General features: G+C 40.4%; 1 protein-coding gene across 9 annotated transcripts in view; it reads left to right on the top strand.

The window, feature by feature from the left end:
* si:cabz01090165.1 (uncharacterized protein LOC100333421 homolog) overlaps positions 1 to 19,962 on the top strand; it is a 277,606-nt gene that overhangs the window by 71,884 nt on the left and 185,760 nt on the right. For 2 of the 9 annotated variants that reach the window (XM_067506904.1, XM_067506897.1), the window contains exon 3: positions 2,483 to 2,777. The exons of the other annotated variants lie outside the window; for them this stretch is intronic. The gene's annotated coding sequence lies outside the window, so the exon portion shown is untranslated. The remainder of the gene's footprint in view (positions 1 to 2,482; positions 2,778 to 19,962) is intronic. 9 annotated transcript variants of the gene reach the window in all.

Below are 19,962 nucleotides of genomic sequence, written 5' to 3' on the forward strand. Positions count from 1 at the left end.
AGGTGTTTGGTAGTTTGACCTTCTTGTTTGGTTTGCATTCATCTGTAAAGAAGTAATATGTTTTAATGAGCCTGAGTGTAGTTTATGGAGTTTCCTGCTTGTAAAAGGTTAAGAACCTTTGATGTAATGAAGCTCACAGGTACTAGCAGACTTTTAATGAGTCTCACACTACTCCATGCTTCTCAATCAGCTTACTACTGGTTCAGCTCAAGTATGTTGAGAGTCTTAATCCTGTCATGTTCACGAAGTAGTTGTACAATGTAGTTGTTGTTTTGTTTTGTTTTTTGCATTATTTCTCTGCTGATATTCATATCTATCATTAAAAAGCCTTATAAATACTAATTTAACATACATGGCTTTGGTTTGCATATATAATTCCATTTCATTAGCACATAGATTATTGGATCTGCACCAATAACTTTTTAAAATCATAGTTAATTAATCATTTGGTCTGTAAAGTATCATGATGGCCAGTCACAATTTCCCACAGCAGTTCAATTAAAGTGGCTACTGCTGTATTTATTATGCCTTTCATAATACATCTGCATTTACTGGCACAAATGGGATTTTTCAAAATGTACAAATTGTGATCCTGGGTATTCATGAGTACTCATATTTGTAATGAGATCAAATCAGCCAGGGATGAGTTTGTGGCATGATTATTCTAGTACATCTAGTCAGTCTGGGGGATTAAACCAACTAATCATGCATAAACATACAGTACCCAAGCCTTTAAATTTATTCTCTTTCCCACCACAGTAAGGCTGGATGCTGACACCATCACCAACTCCAACATTTTAATTTGCTAAGTCACTTTTAATCTGTTCATGACAAATCAGTTACATTTATTAAATACCAATGTTGCATAGAGCCCTTCTCAGATTCCTGGGATTATGTTGAAATTCAACCAACCAGTGAGCAACACGGTTTACACATTGTACTTATTTCCTAAGAATTAATGTGGCCTAAAGGTTATATGGTTGTTTTAGGCTTCAAGTTCAAAACAGTTAAGCAAGTATAATAAACTTTATCTAGATTATGATTTAGCCACAGTTTGTAACAGCTATCATCTGTTTTGCTCATGTTGTTATACTTCCAAATAGATGGAGGACAGTTTAAGCCTCTTTTTAAACGGTTTTGTCTATAGTGTTGTTTGTCCTTCAGGTTGAGGGAATGAAAAGACTCTTCAGTGATTCAGACCTCTTGTGTGTTGAAGTGTACACATGCACGTCACACTTTGTGTGTGAAACAATGACATCTTTGAGTATATTTGTCGGTGTGTGTGGGGTTTGTGTTCACCATCAAGCGTGACTGTGTGTTTTACTCAGCTAAAAATAAGCCCTTTGTCACTGGGAAGAGCAGCAGAAAAGTAGTGAGAGGACTTTTATCAGCATGATCTAACTTTAATAACTCGACAGGAAGTTCACTGACTACAAGCGCCCAACCACAAAAACACAGGAAGCTTTCTTGCATGCGTCACAGCGCCGGTGGGGGGCCAGGTGATTTGAAGGACTCCTGCTGTGAGCTCAACTACAACCGGAGGAGTTCAAACAAGTATTGTAGAGAAATGGGACCAAAAGGAAATGTAGATTTTTCCGGTGGGGAAAATGGCAGTATGGCAGCAAAAGTGAGTGACAGCACACATCGTTTTTTCCCTAATTTTCTTTCTCTTGGTTAAAAACTCAAATTCATCATTTATTCTCTTATAACCTCTCACACTACCATGGGACGCGCTGTGATTTGCAATAAGTGTTTAAACTGCCAGTGATTTCAACAAATCTGCAGCGTCTGTAATTTGTAAAGTAAAAGTGCAAATTGCCTTCGACATCCTGCTGAAGACAGAACTCCCTGATAACACTAATCCCGTATGAATCCATCTCTGCAATTGTAGCTGCAATTTGTTGTTTCTGCAGTTTCACCCTTCATCTTTAAAAAAGATGGGGGAAAGAAAATTCTTCAATCAATTCTCAGCTTAAACTTCACTCATTTTGTTGTGAATATTAGATGAAATTCCTGTTTTTTTTTTAGACTAATGCATGATTTACACAAGGTCCCTGCGTTGCTTTCATTCTGTTTAATCTTTTAATTTCACACCTCCTGTTTGGTGTATTTTGTGTCGGAAATTACGATCTTTCTTCTCAGTGTCACAAGTCAAACCAGAACACACCTCAAATACACACTTTGTGCTTTTCAGATGCCGCCTGAAGACAAGTGTCCTTAAATACACTCGTATGTATTAAAAACAAGTTAAGCATTACTGTCACAGGTAAAAGGCAAACGGGGACACTTTTGACGATGGTGAACAATTCATGTCTCACTGTTTTTGAACCTGTGAACTGTTCTGTAAAAGACCCTTTTTAATATGCCTGAGTTATGGACATGTTTGTGCGAACCAGGTGGTGCAGCTGCAATTTTCACCTCCCTGCTTTATATCATAGTCTGATGTTTTGACACCATCCTCTCCTTTTCCTTCTCCCCTCAGAGCAGAGACATCTCTCAGCCCCATTCCCCAGCTGGCTTGAACATATAAAGTGAACAGTCCACTGATCGAACTGCAAAGGTGAAATGGGTTTCAGTCTTTGGCATTCCAGGACGTTCTAAAGAGCCACCTGTCGTCCTTCCTGTCCATCTCTCCCCTCAACTTTGTATCTTCACAGGCATGTTGTTAAGCCTCAATCGATTGATCTGTACAGCAGAACAGATGAGTGGAAAATATTTACCGCCTCTCATTGATCAGCTGTGGCTCAACCAACAATCCCCAGCACTGCTGGCTCATGGTGAGCTGGGAATATTTATTATAAACCTGAAAAAAAGACAAACGGAAAGAATGGCAGGAGGAAGGGCCGATGTGGCATGGAAAATAGTCAGTTTTGAAGCTGTGTTAGCGTGCTAGTCATTCAGACGCACAATTACTTCTCTCCCACACTAAGACATGAAAGCACAGGCCAAGCATGCAGAATGTGGCAAGCGTGAAGCATCAATACTGTGATGAATTACCTTAATATCAGGATTGACTTGCATTCAGACTCTGCCTCTTCATCCTAATGACCCTCTTGAAATTGTCCACCCTAAAATTATAGCATGGCTCACATGGGTTTACACAAAAGTCTGGGGTTGTTACCCAATTGAGATCCCAAGTGAGAACTGTGTTCTATTGTTTTATTTTGTGGTTAATTTTAGGAAAGTAATTGCAAATGGATCTTGTCTACAGTATTAACACAATGCACATATGTTTTTAATTTACTAGATAACATATTTTCTTCAAAAACCTTGTTGGACAATGTCCAGTTTGTTGGACTATTGCGTTATAAATGTTTAATGGTTATGCTTAGAATTACACATCCCTTGGTCGGTTAGAGAAAGATTCAAAAAAATGTAAACATAAAATTAAGACTGTGATAACCATCAAGAATTATAAAACATTGTTTTATACACGGTAAAAAAAATACAATAGGTTTGTCGAGCAGCAGAGCTGCTGGGGTGTTAGAGTTTGGCAGATGAAAGCACAAAACATTGAGGACAGGTAAATGGGAGCACAGTTCTTAAAGAGAGAAGAGGAAAAATGAAACATGACAGACAGGACAATGATGTAAACAGAGATAAGAACACTGATGGAGAAACCTGAGTTGAACCAGAGAGAGTGGTGAGAAAAAACTAAATGTTAGAGGATGAGAGGATGGGTGGAAAACGCCACAGTGAGGCAGATGAAACTGAAGACTCACTGTAAACACTCCATTCTGTCAGTGTCTGTCTCTTAATGGCTCACAAGGGTTTTGTTCTTCATGTCACGCTCTGATGTGTTGGTGTTGTCATTATAGTGAAATGGAAAATGCCAGAATGGAGGAGAGCAAAGCTGCAGACGGTGTGCTCTTGATGTAGTGTCAGGTTTGCTATGAGTTCCATAAACAGGGTGGAGGTGTAGTGGACGTTTGGAGGCATATTGAAGAGCCTGGCTGGAAATCAGACGTACACACAGCGAATAGTGCGAACATTATACTACAGCATATTCTGGTTCACGGCAGGAGCTCAGGTCTCCAGCAGGGATCACTACACGATATTCATGGCTCCATTTCTGAAGTGTGAACGCAGATTTGTTGCATGTATGCATGTATCTAGTGAGGTGGGAGAGATCGTGTGCCATGGTATGTAATTGTACATTATATTTGACTTCTTACAAAAGAAGGGGGGGGGATTGCTGCATCTCTGCAAACCAGTCAAGTTGAAGTTTTCATGTCTGTCCAGAAACTAATTCTAGTTATTCATGGGTCCAAGTGGATGTTTTTGTCAGATGTAATGAAACCCCAGGTGCATTTCTGTGATTATGCTGGGAAAGTGTGACGGACGTGAGTTTACCGTGACTTTAACCTTTGACCATCAAAATCTAATCAGTTAATGCTGGAGGACCTGGTGGAGGCTGTTGCCGCATTTACAGAAAGTCCCCTTAAGCCATTGCTTTCATATTTCAATTCCAAATGTAGGATGGATGCAAGTTCTGTGACCCTGACCTTTAACCTCTAATCAGTTAATCTATGAGTGCAGGTAATTGCTTGAAACTTGAAAAGACGTTGTAATTTACTAACAATCAGCTTTTCCTTTTTCTTTTCCTTCATTTTTCTTCCCTTATCATCTTGTCTTTACTGAGATTTATTTTAAGATGAAGGGTAGTGAATGTTTGTCTTTAGTGCACATAAATGCATCATTTCATCTTCTCACCCTCAATAGCTTTCATCTCATGTAAAAATAGAACCAGAAGACATTTTTCAGTTCTTACATCTAAATTAGTAACTAAAAAAATTCAAACAAATCTCCATATTTTTTTCAGTTTCCCCATAAAATAAATGACAGAATATACTTCATGCTGTATGTTTTACTCTTTTAATCATACACAAAATTGCCCTTTCTTTATATACTGTAGTTAGACAAACAAACATAAATCCCATGATTAGTTGAATGCATTGAAGATCACAGGTTTTCTTTGATGGCAGCACACTTCTGATACACCGAATCCATGTGTTCACAGGCTCACTCCTGTTCCCTCCAGGTTAGTGCTGCCAGAAGAGGTACATTTATGAATTAAGCCTGAACTGAGGTGACTTATAGGCCAGCAGCTTATTCTTGTTTTTTTGGTTTGAAGCAGATATTAGGTGGGGGCCTGCATGGCCCCCGGACATGACACTTATTCATCACTGGAGCTCAGCCTCAATTTTAGCTCTTTATTTCTGGAGGCAGAGCACAGAAGAATCAGGTGCAGCTCTCTGAAGTATACACATCTAATGCTTCTATCCAGTGGATGTGGTACTGAATGGAAAACCATCTGTGGACCTTTTGGTGCATAGGTGTGTTGAAGCTTACACTACATACAGTTAACAGAGTTCATCTGAACACAGGAAGTGGAAGATGACCACAACCACCATACACACAAGTTTGGCTTCACAGGCCCACGTGTGGTTGGATGTTTGGTTGTAGTTATCTTGCCCTGATGGTAACCAAGTGCTCATTAAATTTGGTGCTTCAAGATTGGATATTTTGGTGGAATGTTAAGATCGCTAAATATTTGGAAACGTGGCGTTAATTGCAGTCTCAGGTGGGTGGACTGATTGCTCTGGTGAAATGTCAGGATGGCAGTGAAGGGAGGTGATACTGTAAGATATGACTCAATCTGTCGTCTCCAATTTCCAATTCAAAGTCAGTGGCTTTGTCTTTTACAGTTATCTGTATTATCTGTCCAAAATGTGAGATGGAACTGCTGTTATTTCATATATAAGGGTGTCTGTCTTCTGTCATTGTAGTTGGACCTCCTACTGTCGTAAGGTGTAAGGACACTGTGGAGTTTCAAAGGGCAGTGACCCATCCACAGGTTGTCTGAACTGAACATGAGGCTTAGAGATTAAGACGGGTGTCTCTTCCAGTTCATGTTATCAGTTTGTTCCTCGTCTCCCTCCGACAGTTTTCCTTTGAGTCTCTCTCATCCTCCTTGTCTGTCGAACATGACTCCAAATCATGCTCTGCCTTTTACTCTGATCCTTCACCAAATCCCCTTTACATGCTCCACATCAAACCAGAACCTTTTCATGTGAGAATAAAAGTGTGCTTCAAGGTTTACATAGCCTGTAAGCCTTTTACAAAATAATTAGATTGGACGTAAACAGTGATAATATTTTGGCTTTGTAAAGACGGGCCATAGATCTGAAGTGTGACTGGAGCCTGGCTGCTAAATACTGTAGTATAGTTCTTGAGAAAACTTAAGTAGCACAGGAGTATAGGAGTATTTCTCGGCAGCACGGCAGCTGGCGAGTGATTCCTCAGTGGGGTAACAATCATGCTGAGTATTATCCACAATCTGAGCAGAAAACTTTCTCTCTGCTGTGCATAATAATGATGGCAGACCAAGTTTGGATGCGCAGCAGTCGGGAGGAAGCCCCCACTGGATTTCCAGGAACGTGTTTCTGTGTCGGCTCTGATTAAAGTGCAGACTGACACAACATGGGACAATATGTGTCATGTCTTTATAGAAGCATTTGTATCTACGTCTTCAGTCACACCTGGTCTAAACGCAGCTATGTTCTGCCCACTGTCTTCTTGCACAGCTGTCAGCAGGGATTTCTAAAGTGTTTATCCAGTTGCTTCAGACGTTTTTGAAATGATTGACCACAAGCTGATTGCTGTTTTGTTCATTTCTTTTTAGTTCTAATGCTTCTCTTGCTTGTCACACCAGGCATTGTTATATTTCACCTTTCACTTCTACCTTTTCACCAGATTGTGATCATAAAATTATGGGTTTATTAGCTGGTAACAGCAAAGTGAATTCTGTCAATTGGTTAAATTCCAGGGCTTTAACAAAGGCAGCTGGTGGGTGGTACGGAGTGGCTCCAGCACCTAACAGCTACACGGCTCAGCCAGATTAAATGTGCTTTGGCTGAGCTCCCACACAATCAGCCCCTGATATGTCAGCACGATAACCCGTGAACCCATGACATAGCCTATTAACATAATTACACTTATAGCTTGCCTGAAGTGCAAAGCTGTTTGCACTGTGGGTCAGCTTAAATGAAACACAGCCCCAATGTTAGTGTCATGTTTTTGCAGATTGTTGGCTTAGCCAAATAGATGTTTTCATCAATCATGTTAATACAGTAGTCATATTATCAGACTCTATTGACTGGTGCTACGACTCAGTGCCTTGCTCTGTATGTTTCTACCTACAGCTTGCCTCCATTGCAGCATCCTAAAATACTAGTGCCCCTCTGCTATTCTATAAACCTGTCTGTAAGTGTCACCAGCAAACACTCACATTGCCAACTTGCTTTGATTGTACAGACTAAATCCACTGCTTTTGGCTTGTCCCTTCAGGGGTCAACACGGCCGAAGGTGTTTCCACACATTGATTTGATTTGGAAACAAACTCCCATTTTATCCAGGTTATCTGCTGTTAAATGTTAGAGGTTTGTGTTTAATAAGGACTTAGCATAAAGCTAACAAAGGCTGCCCTGCCAAACATAGTGACTTTTCGTAGTTCTCCAAGCCTGCATTCAGATACAGAATGTAATACAGGCCCAGTAGCAACCACCACCTTGTGATTGACAATGCAATAACCTTCTGTATGTTTGCATTTAATACATTCATTCCTCCATAGGGAGGACACAGTTATCATGGTGCCCTGCAGCTAAATTACTGCACAGCTGAACATGTTTACCCTCTACAGTCTAATTTAAACAGCAGTTCAACACTTAATGAAACACCGACATGTTGGGATTTAATAGGGATGTAAAAGAACAGGTCGGCTGGACAGAGCAATGGCTGAGATGTCTAGTGGTAAACTTTAATTTGCTGGGGCAGCAGCAGTGACCTCCATCCAGTGCCCTGAAGGACAAACAAACAGAGAACCTTCTGTGGAAGGCTAGCTTACCCCCATCATAAAGCAAATGTGATAAAAATGCCTTAAAGTTGCCACTTAAGTGGAGCAAATGTGGAAAACTGCCCTCTGAGGTAACTTCACTGTTTTCACGAAACACGTATGGTCTCTGCGGATGGGGGGCCACTAAATGCAGATTTTTTTTTTTTTCCTTACCCCTTAGACAGCCAGAGTCCACCTCTGTAGCTTAGGACAAAGAACATCTTTATTATGAAAATGTATGACTGGTTACTTAAACTAATTTATGAACATAGTTTATTAGATAATGAACTAAATTTCTCTGCTGCTTCCATGATTTATTAAAAGCTATAAGATATTCTGCCCTATTTCTGCTTATTTAAATAATGAAGGAAAGGGCGAAGTTGACAGCAATGTTTGGATTTGACACAGCTTAGAAACGGAAGTCCAACTTGTGACACCTCAGGTGATGTGTGACTGACTTTTAATCGACAATGGCACCTCAACAAGAAGTGATAGATCGCTGCAGGGTAATTAATCCCACTGTAGGCTGCAGGCGTCACTGTCCTCATGAGGACCAGAACATGGCTTTGAAAACTCATAACTCATAACACATAACTGCCTGGCCAAAGAAAAAAACGTGTGTTCAACATATTTATAAAGTGGTGAGTGTCTCTGCAGACTGATTTAAAGAACAGTAAGAAAAGATGGCTGAGAGAAAGCATGAAGGACGGTGCATTCCAGTACCGAGCCACCAGGATGCCTTTAATCCTGCCGTGTCTCACACACAAACAGTCAGATCTGATTAAACTGCTCCTCTGGTGAATGCTGACAGAGTTTGGGGACATTTAATCAATCTAAGAGTTGGACCTAAACTTGTGCCTGCAAATTAAACATTATTGAACTCAGCTCAACACCAGGGTGGTACATCTGGCTTAGAGGACATTCCTTAGCTGGAGGCAGAGTTTCCTTGGAGAAGCATGCTGACCTTTGACCTCCTTGTGGAGAGAAAAAAATCCACTTAATTTATCAGTAGTGTCTCATAAAATGGCTCCCAACCTGCCACCCAAGGATAAAGCACTTCAGCTGAGACTGGCTGTGCTTTAACACTCTTTTGCCTGGAAAACCTGTGACATTTTGATTAAATGGTCTGTTAAACATTGTTGAATGCTGCTCGCACTCAACGTGTAGCAGGAGCTTCTTTGGTGCTCCAGCAGAATTCTAATTGCTTGGATTTACTGTTTCCATCCTGCTTTATTGAAAAATGGTTGGTTTACTGAGATTTAATTGAGGGATTTATAGTGATGAGACAGATGTTTTCCTCTGATTTATTGCAGCCTGATGGTTCCTGCTTGGGTGGTATATCCGTTTCCAAATAGGATTGTGTTTAATTGCTCGCTTTGATCTAAACACAGTTTGACTGTTTTGTTAACTGTTTCATGTCCATATGTTGAACATTAGTCGTTTCAGTTTGTCATACACTGTTACCCACTGACATTGTCACATCTTTAAAATAGGGCAGTTGTTGGGCTACGCGTCTTTACCTCTCGTGTCTGTGCAGTGAGTCCAGTGTTTGTGCTAAGCAAAGCAGCTGATGTATAGCAAATGATGATGTAACCTGGCCCATTTGTTTTCTGCATGTGAAGCGTTGAGTTCTGATATATAAAATGTAGAGAATGGAGTAGGCCTCCTTCTTGTTTAGATCAATGAACCATGTGTAGCATTGCTCACTTTTCTTTTACTAATTTTATTCTGAAATAAACTGCACGAGTTTCTTTCTGTTCATTCCTCTGAAGCAAATCTGCCTTTAAGTTTTAAAAATAGTTCTGATTGTGTTGATTAGTGTGTGATTATTACGTGTCACTGAATTCTCTGTGCTGTGATTCATTTAAATGCAAATTTTGTCTCAAGTTCTTATCTGCAAAACAGATCTGGGTCTCATTGAGACTTGTTAAAAATGCTTAACAAGCGTGATTAGGAGTAAAATAAGATTAGGACAAAAGCACGATTGTGGTTTGTTCTACAGCAATCTTTAACAATAGCAAAGAATCTAAAGTGATGTAAATCTGCGCATCAGCACAACCTGCATACAGAGGGTTGTTACCACTGGTGCAAACTTAAGTTGTCCTATTTCCTGTTGTTCAGTCAGTGGTTTATGTGAATGAGAACTCTGCTAAAAATAAATCTGTCCAACACAGAAAGCTTCATCATTTATCTGCTTCAAAACCACCGAGGCTGCAGCTCACTGCATCCAGCGAGCCATTATATTGGAATAACACATTGTGTACGACCACCACACGCTCACACCCACAACAATGAGACTCATTTGAGTGACTCCTATAGAGGCTCTGCAGTAGCTGTTCTTTTAGTGAAAGACAAGGAAATTGTATTTCTGTGTACATGCAAGTGTCCAGTGCTGTGTCAGCTACCAATGGTTGAGCTAATTATTTTCTTGAATGCAGAGCATAAGACATGCTGACAACAGGGTAGCAAGCAGAGAGAGAGGGGACGGGACAGTTTACGGAAAACAAACGGATCAAAGTAGACAAAAAAAAAAGTGAGATAATGAGAGAGAACAGCTTGAAGGCAATCGAGATGCCGCATACAACTTTTCTGTAATGTACATTTAGAATTTGTGCAAGGGAAATCCCAGCCCAGCTTGAGGTGAACAGACTGTTGTACTGTTATTGGAGAAGCACAGCAAATGTTGGAGGCTGCAGCTACAATTCCCAAAAGCGGAAAAAAAAAAAGATAACTGGCAGAGATGCCACACGCGGTTTTAATTTAGAAAAGCAACAAACTGAAATACAAATACATTGGTACTGCAAAAATATTTTTATCAATAGATATTTATGCTTCATCTGCAGTTTACATTTTCTTTGGTTTACTAAAAACATATATTTTTAGAAAAAAAAGTGTAGGTTTGCTGAGTTATAGTAGATGCCGTATTTGGATGTTTCACTGGGGGGAAGAGAGAAGCTAAATGACTGAGCAAGGGGGGAGAAGATGGGGAGAGAAGCTGATAGAGGAAGAGGTAAACAGTGCAGTCTGGCACACACATAAGTCAGATGTTTACAGTACAGCCATGACCGTCTAACATCTTTCCCCTTTCCATTTCCACAAACCGTCAAAGAGTGATTGACTGCTGTATTTGATCTCGTTTAATGAAGTCACAGTACAACAAGGTAGAAGATAAAAGAACCACAAACATGTCTTCTACACATGAACGGGCACAACCAGCCCCAGCACCACAGGCATCTGAGTCACAACAGAAAAACTATTTGGAGGTTTTTTTTAGAAAATGCAAGAGCGATTTAATAAGAGGCTAAACTGAGGGGGAGCAGGACAGAGGAGGGTGGAGACAATATGGAGGAGAGAGGTGTAGGCTAATGGTTTGGTCATTTCTCGACTGTCATTTGATGGACAAAAGAAAATGACGTGCTTATGATTCTAACAGAAGTGGTGTGAAAAGCATCAGGCATCAAGCAGCTTCAAGCAGCAGACAATGAAACAACACAGAACACTGTTCCAGATGAATCCAGACTACATTCAGTCTGTCCTGTTAATCTGAAATCTTTCTGCACAGCAACTCTACTGTTAATTTGGAGGACGAGAAAGAACAGTTATACCTGGACCCTATTTTACACGTTCTTCTGAGGAAATAGGTTGAACAGGAGGGAACCAAGCCCTGACACAGTGTATCTCAGCTATTGCAGTAGTTCTCAAGCTTTTGTAGTAAAAACTGACTCCCTTTGACATAGCTTTGCAATGAAGTAGCTTGACCAGTGCCAAACACTTTGCAAAATAGTGCTTCATTATCAGAGCCAAAGGTATTTAATAACTGAAACACTTAAACGAGTGTTTCAGTTTTTACTCGCAGAGTTTATATTGTGCGCGCAGTAACAAACAGTAGTTATAAGAACGACTGGCCTCTGTCCTCTCTCCTGTTGGCAGCTGGCTGCTCTTACTTTGTGAAGTTCTTATAACTAACTGTGTGCACAAATAAGAAACCTTAAGCATCACACTTACTTTCAATTCATGTTGCAGCTGCACTTTGCTCTCATCTCTTCATTGAGTAACTTCAGTAGGCCGCCAAGAGACAAATGAGGGAAATTTCACTTAATGAATTTTGAACTGCCCCGTCCAGATTGAAGATGAGGGTGATAACGTGTGCAATGATTAGCAAAATGCAGCTGATGGGACATGCCAAGCTCCTCTTTGTGTTCGTGGGACAAACGAAAAACTGCATCATCCACGCTGTACAGGGTTGTGCTCATGTGACTGTACAGTAATTCCCCTCTCTCTGTGCTAAATAGTGTCCTCCTGTTCATTTGGAATTATGTAGAAATCTGTGCAGATATGATCCTGTAAAGGAGAGTTTTGAGACCGCAGCAGCACAAAAGCGTATTATCTCCAAAAAGCCATTCTTTAAGGATTAGCAGAAATATTATGTTCTGAGTTGAGTCACTTAATGAGCTCTTTGATTGTGCTTAAGAACACTGGCAGTGCTTAGAAGAGATACACACTGATAATGTAACGCCAGAAACACAGAAGCTCCATCAGGCTGAGATGTACCTTTTTTCGGTTTTAATATGACACAAATACCAGTAAGAATAATCCAGGAAGAGCATATTAAAAATACATGGTGTGATGGCTGTGGATCAGGAGCAAGGGTCAGTAGTTTGATCCCCAGCTCCTCAGCTCCTCCAGACCATGTGTCCTTGGACAAGAAACTGAACCAAATTGTTGTGTGATCCTCACTTGTAGGTTTTGGATTGAAACATGGACCAAATGGCTAAATGTAATTAATTAACTAAGCAGAGTTAAATTCCAACCTAGCAGTCTGATTTAGGAAGTGGAACATTAGAGTTACATCTATCAATAAAATGTTTTTTTCCTGTTTAGATAAGCAGGTTTACTTCTCGGCCGTGTTGCACCCTGCCTAGTCAAACCACATCCTGGCCCTGTTCTTTGGACGTACTTAGCTGGAAACCTGATAATACTGTTGAGGATTTGATTTGATCCTGGATCATGTTGAGCTTGTTGTCCTGGCAGCGTACTGTCTCACAAGCAGGTTCATTCTCAGGTTTAGTCAGTGTAAACAACATAACACATTGGAACAAAATAGAATCATGAAGTCTATTTAACTATAGATGTGGTTTTCATTGTTGTTGTTTTTTTAATCCACTAAGTCTCCACAATTACTCAGATAGGCCAAAGTAATACACCAGCACCAGATTGCAGAATATTCTTGTAACTTAACTTCTCACCGGTTTTAGGTTCTTATTGTGCTTGTACTTGATTTATGCAGAGATAAGTGACACATCATCATTGGGATATTTAGAGAGTGACTGATCCTGGGTTTATATTTATACTGGTTGTTTGATTATAATTTAAAAAGTCACTAATCACGATAGCAGAAGAGTGTTCTTTGCATATGCTGCTCAGATTAATGACAGCAGACATTTTGTAAGATACTGGAGCTGATTAATTAGCTGGCTTTAATGGTGCAAACTAAAATTATTTTAACACGTGTCTTCATCAGAGTCTTTGTTCTTGTTTTTCAGCTTCTTGATTCTCTTATATTCATCATGTGGCCACACAACTATAGATAAGTACTGTATGCTCTACGCAGGCATCACCCCTCAAACTAAATGGGATTTCCAGTAGTTGAAAGTGATGCCTGGTGTCTACATATGCTTTTCTGGACCTTTTCTGATGATCATGTTGTCTGAGAAAATGGCTGCGGTTACAGTGTGAGCTTTACATTGTTATAAACCACTGAGATGCCTCAGAATTCAGCTTCTTGCTAAAGTTTCCGCACTGGGCAGTTAAAGTTCACAGTTCAACTGCTACATCAAGTGTCTTGTTGTAGGACAGTTAGATAACAGATGTTTGCTGTCTGCATACTGAACACCATGTCTTTTGATCAAGTCTTTAAACGGTTTGACTCTGTAGTGAAGCTGTTAAATGCTGAGTTATCAGCTGAAAAGCGAAATACTAACACACAACTCTGTCCTGTCCTGCATCAGGTGGGACAGAATTCTGCTGACTTGGTTTTCAGACTTTGCCTGTGGTCTAACTGCGTAGTGAGAAAAGTGAGCAGGCAAGGATTGTCCTGAAAATGTTTGGTGTAATGAGTTGTGCAGTCTCTGGCGAGGTATTGTAGCTGCTGTTGTGTTTGCCCTTTTACTCAACTAATAGACACAGTGTGCAGGAGTTTCCAAAAGCCTCCAGCAGCAACATGAATGCTGAAGAGTCCATTAAAATAGACCTCCGTCTCTGTATCTCTGCCCCATCTGTCTTTCACTGTCTCTCCCTGTAGCATTTTTTCTTTCCCATGAATCGGGTGTGTTTCTCCCCGTCTGTTATCTCTTTTTCTCCCTCTCTTCCTGTTTTCTTATTATTCCTCCTTTTATCCCCCCCCTCTGCATTTCTTCTTCCCCAGCTGTGTTCCTTATCCCGGAGACCCAAGCTGCCTGTGCAAACAATATTTGCAGTGCAGCTGGGAACTGCAAACACACATGAATACACGAACCAGTACACACTGAACAGGAAAACACACTCACTGTAATACATAAAACCAATTTAGATGCAAACATGCAGTGCTCGTTTGGCAGTTTAGTTGCTGCTTTTGTACTGATAAGAAGACCTAAAGAAAAATGAATTGTGGTGATTGTGTGTCTATCTTTAAAGGGAGCTTTGAGCTCTGAGTACATCTCTACATTTGCCTGTTTGTGCTTGTTTATTTTCTATGTGTGCAACTTTCTTGTGTGTGCATGTGTGTGTTGGGCAGTAGGGAATTATCCAGGAGGAGAGGGGATATAGATGGCCGTCTGGTGATAGAGGCGATTGCCGGGTGACAGTTGGGGATGACTTAGCAACCCGCCACCAAATTACTTTCTAGAAAGAGGAGCAGAGCTTAAGATAGCTCCATACTTATCTGTTATAACTCATGGGGGAAGGAGGGAGAGGTGTGAGGGGGAAGGCTGAGAGACAAGCAGAGAAAAATACAGAGGTGCAAAAATGTAGGAAAGGAAAGATACTATAAAAGAAACAGGCAATGAGGATGAAGGCAAAGAGCAATTTGGGGAGGAATGAAGGGAAGAAGAAATGACACAAGAAAACAATGAGAGGCCAAGGGGGAGAAAAGAAGCAGCTACTGTACTGAAGAGGGCAAACTTCAGCTACAAACGTTCTTATAATCAGAAATAAAAAAAAGTCTAGACTTAAATGGAGGAAGTAGGAAATACAGACACGTACAAGCTGGTTAGGAATGAAATCTGAATCAAGAGATAAGTAGTGAAGGAGAGGGAAGAAAAGCAGGAAGGAACATGTAGATTCAGTTATTAGTGATACTAGGATGTTACTGAGGGCAGATGTCTCCTAATTCATACTGGAACCCAGCCAGGGCCTGCTCAGTCTCCAGCTGTGTTGCTGCAGAGTCAAACAAGGCTGTAAGATGAAATGTTCTTACTGAGTTATCTTGAGCTGCCACATCAATGCAGTAAGTAATCTGGTCTGCAGTGAGGGTGGAAGTGAGCCCCAGGCCTCTGTAGGAGCATCCAGATTACAGCTTGTTACATCTGTATTCAGTCAAATATCATCCGGAGCACTGGTTTTATTTTCCATTAACATAGTACAGGTACTAGGTGGTGGTACTGTGTTTTCAGTCCTCTGCTTGAAGTTTGTTCCTGTTTAGATGGGAAGTTTTACTTTTCCTCCATGTCGCACCCTGTCAAACCCGGGGGTCCACATCCTGCCCCTTTTGTGTGTACAGGATTAGCAGGAAACCTGATATAGTGAAGATTTGATTTGATCCTGGATCATGTTGAGCTCGTTTTCTTGGTAACATATCTACAGTCTCACAACCAGGTTTGTTCTCAGCTTCAGTCAGTGTAAACAGTGTTATGATTTTAATTAATTTACTTTTGTTTTCTTACCTCCATAAAGTCTCCACAATGACTAACTTGTAGCTTCTCCCCTCCCCTAGTTTCCAGGTTCTCGTTGTGCTTGTATTTGATAAATGCAGAGATTATGCAAGTGATGCATCATCATTAAGGTTTCAAACTTAATTTGTCAGCCATTTTGCACCTCCACTGCTCCTCTGTTTTGCAGCTTTTCCAATTTAGATGTAGAGAGAAACTTGACTGATAGCTTTTTCGCCATGTAAGAGTGATCCAGGTGTTAATTATAATTAAAACAAATTCCCAAATAATCAAAAAAAAGCAGAAGGGTGTTTTTCTTTGTCCTCCAAAAATATGAACTTGAATCAGGTGCTGCTCAAATTGATGAGATATTTTTTTAAGAGGCTGGAGCCCACTGATTAATTAGCTTTTAATGGTGCAAACAAAGCACATTTTTCATCAGTCTTCGTTTTTGTTTCTCAACTTCTCGATGGTCTCTAAACTTCATAGAATGACCCCCACACTTTTGGATTCCAGGCCTATAGATGGGGAGCCGCTGTTTGATGCCATGAGTAGTCAGTGCACATCCTGATTCATACTTCAGCCTCTGAGAAGCAACTATTTTCATTTTTACTCGCTCAAAATATCCCTTCTACACACAAACACGGTCAAGGAAAACAAAGTGTGACATTGACACAAATGATAAGCACATACAGTCACACACACAGTCTAGACAGACACTTTGTCAATCTTTCTCTATCTCACACGGACACAGATACTGACGGGGGAAGACAGATGGCAGGTCGTTGGATTGAATGTGGTGACAGAGGCGCCACTTTACGTGTTGTTTCCACGGTGAGGGGTGTTGCCCAGGGAAACCATTTTGGGACTAAAACTGAGATTGAGTTTCCCTTCTCCGGGGTGAGCGATAACGAGACCCTGGCAATCAAACCCCACAGTATCAAACGCTCGTGCATCAGTCAGAGGTGACAGCCGAATGCAGGCAAATGCACATAGGATAGATGAGTTCTACTAGGAGACAAGGACACAGGAGATATCAGGGGAGATGCAGTCGCACACACAAGAGTGGGGGAAGCGCTTTAGGTGCTACTGCAGTTGTAAGACAAGACAAACTCCCAAGGTTTGTGACGGAAATGGATTATATTGCAGGATATTCCAGACTTAGTTTATCAGGTGGTGAGTTCGCTCTTTGTCGCACACGTTTATAAATCCAAATGCTTCCTATTAAATGTAACACAAGGAGGATTTGTGTGTGTTAGTGAATTTCAGTTAAATACATTCATTTACCATATTTTTCACAATAGGAATTGTAGTTGATGGAGGGATGTGTTAGAAACTTCTTCCATTTCTCAGTGTTGACATTTACCCGAGCTGAACATCAGGCCCATATTATTCCTGATTTCCCCTCCCAGTTCTTTTGAGGTCTACTTGCTATTATTAAAAGCCTGTTTGCATCTGAAATCCCTGATGGTGTCACTGTATTGCAAGAAATTGACAGTGGTGCTGCTGGAAGGTTTATGAGATGTTTGTGCCAGTGTTTTACTAACACTTAAATCAGAGTGAACAGTCACACAGGCGGCAAACGTAAATCACTTACTCTGCCAAACAACTGCAATGGGCTGCATGATGAGCTGTGCGCTGATCCATGTCATAATGATGTTTCACAGGACCTTTGAGAGCCGCTAACCTACATCAAAGCTTACATGGGTTTGTTTTTCAAGCTGGCTTTGACATCCTTATATGTATGTTACCACATGTCTCCGTCCCTACAATCTCCTCCTCTAATTAAACGCACTGTTTATAATTTCACCAGCAACTCATTTAGGCTTTAAGTGGTTGGAGTCAAAATGGACGGTGCTTGTTTAGTGAAAAATATAAATAGCATTTATATATATTGCACTATTGACATCATAATGAGACCAAACCTTTTCTTACTACCTTGATCAAGAGGACATTAAAAAACTGAACCCACTCTGGTCAAAAAGTACCTGGTACTGTGGTCATGGATCCAGGTTAATTTATACTTTCATTAGTTTTCCTTAGCAGAGCTAAGACAAGGTAGTTGGTTGTTTGTCTTTTTAATTCAGTTGAAAAATCGCTTCTGTTCATAACCTAAAGGTCTCTCACGACATATGTTGTGATTTTGTTTTTTCACTTTATCCCTTTCTCTTGTAACATCTACACCAGCACAGTGCCGTACGGCTTTTTGATGAAATTACATCACATTGGTAAAATAACCTGATGCAGCTAATAAAACTGGAAACTACATCAGGGCAGTTTTTCATGTGATGAATGTTTAATCTGGACCTCCAGCTTGTTTTTCTAACTTTATTTTAGCCTCAGCAAACCGTTCTTAAGCATTGAGAATTATTTTACTGAAACTGTCTCAGTCGTCTCAACAGGTTTTCTAGTTGATATTAGAATGGCACAGATAAAACATCACAACACTGATTGGGCTAATCTCTTCCTTTGAGGTCAACCAACCCCAGAATACAGTAAGACTGAACCTCCAGTCAGTGTGTGTATTAAAGGTTCAGCACATTACACGATCAGTCTGCAGATTAAGCAGGCTTACACGATGTGTGTCACATCCATGATGGATCAATGTAAGCTTATCTCCCGGCAATACATTCATTTAAAATGAAGATATTGATGGCGTCTTAATTTTCCATAGCTCCAGGAGTGTTATCTGTTAACGCTGAGGGATGAGGACTTTAGCTTTAAGATATCACTATACTGACATAAACAATAATTGGTCTCTGCAGTAGCTCCATCAAAACATGACATTGTTTGTGCTGACAGGACGTTTGTGAATTATCTTAATGAGCATCTCTTCTGTAGCTTTTTGACAGCATAGGGCTGTGCATTGTTCGTGATATTGTGGCATAATGTGTGCATATGTGCCTTAACTAGGGCGTCTCACATGAGCTTCCAAACACGACTTCGGTTTGAGAAATGTGTGTTTTGTAACTTATACCATCATGCACGAGGAGGAGAACATGGTAGATATTAGAGTAACGATGGAAAGCAAGTTCCATTAAATCCGATGGGTTTTGGCTTTTGCAATTTTACCTACTGTACGATGAAGAAAAAAGAAAATGCTGGAACAACCTTACAGGGGCAGTGGAACTTCTTGTCATGTCAGTTTAAGTCTTACAGTAAGTGCATCATCCAGCCCTACTCACATGGTGTTAAATGTACCATCAGTGAGAGCTGGTATGTACATATTGCAGACGTTAGGATGCGTGTGTGTGTAAAGCAGGTGGGTATGAGCAGGTCACGTTTCCACTGTGGTCTTTTGATTAAAGCTTCCAGCTAAAAAAAGTTTCTAGAAGCACAGTCCTTCTGTGCAGGCTGAGCTGATCAGGAAACAACCTGCTGTGGGTTTAAAGACCTCAGACAGAAAAGCAAACCTCTGCTGCCCCTTTTTATTTGAAATGTTTACTGTTGTTGTTTATGAAACAATCCTGTAACCCCTGTTTTTTGGAGTAGGTGCCAAAACAAGACTTTGAAGAGTTTGAAATGTACAGCACAAATACTTTTGTGCTTAAACCCCAACAGGTGTGATGCCAAACCTGAGGGCAGCCAGGTGCACCATAATCTATGAGGAGGAAGTGCAGTAGGTGGCTTACTCAACCATTAAACGAGTCATGGACTAATAACAGCCCAATGAATGGTTTGATAACATCTAGAATTAAATGAGAGACTAAAGTGAAAGGACATTTCAGTTTTCTAGAGTTATAAATCTTAGTAGGCATCTAGTGTAAAACACAGGGAGTTAGCTTGTCCACTGAAAGAGCCAAACAAAAGATCAACATGTTCTGTGCTTTTGGTGCCAAATAAGGTTCACAGTAATGTAGCTGTAGCTTGTTCAAGTTTTATAATCCTAATGAAATTCTTATTTCTCTTTTGGCAACAAAATTAATCTTAACGGGTGTCATAAGGTTTCCCCTTACAGGTGTCCCCTAATAATAGTTTAATAAGGCTACGACAAGTCAGACAGAATGTGTGGCCACATTGATTCTGCACATTATATTATTTATTAAATGGTTTGTTGTACAAACAAGAAGATAATGAGACTTAAAGGAACAATGATCAACTGAGCCCCGTCTCCAGACAAGCAGTATATGTATAGAGTATAATATTAAAACCTGCTTCTCCTTA

This window comes from Channa argus, chromosome 6, assembly GCF_033026475.1.
Source record: "Channa argus isolate prfri chromosome 6, Channa argus male v1.0, whole genome shotgun sequence".
Taxonomy (NCBI): Eukaryota; Metazoa; Chordata; class Actinopteri; order Anabantiformes; family Channidae; genus Channa; species Channa argus.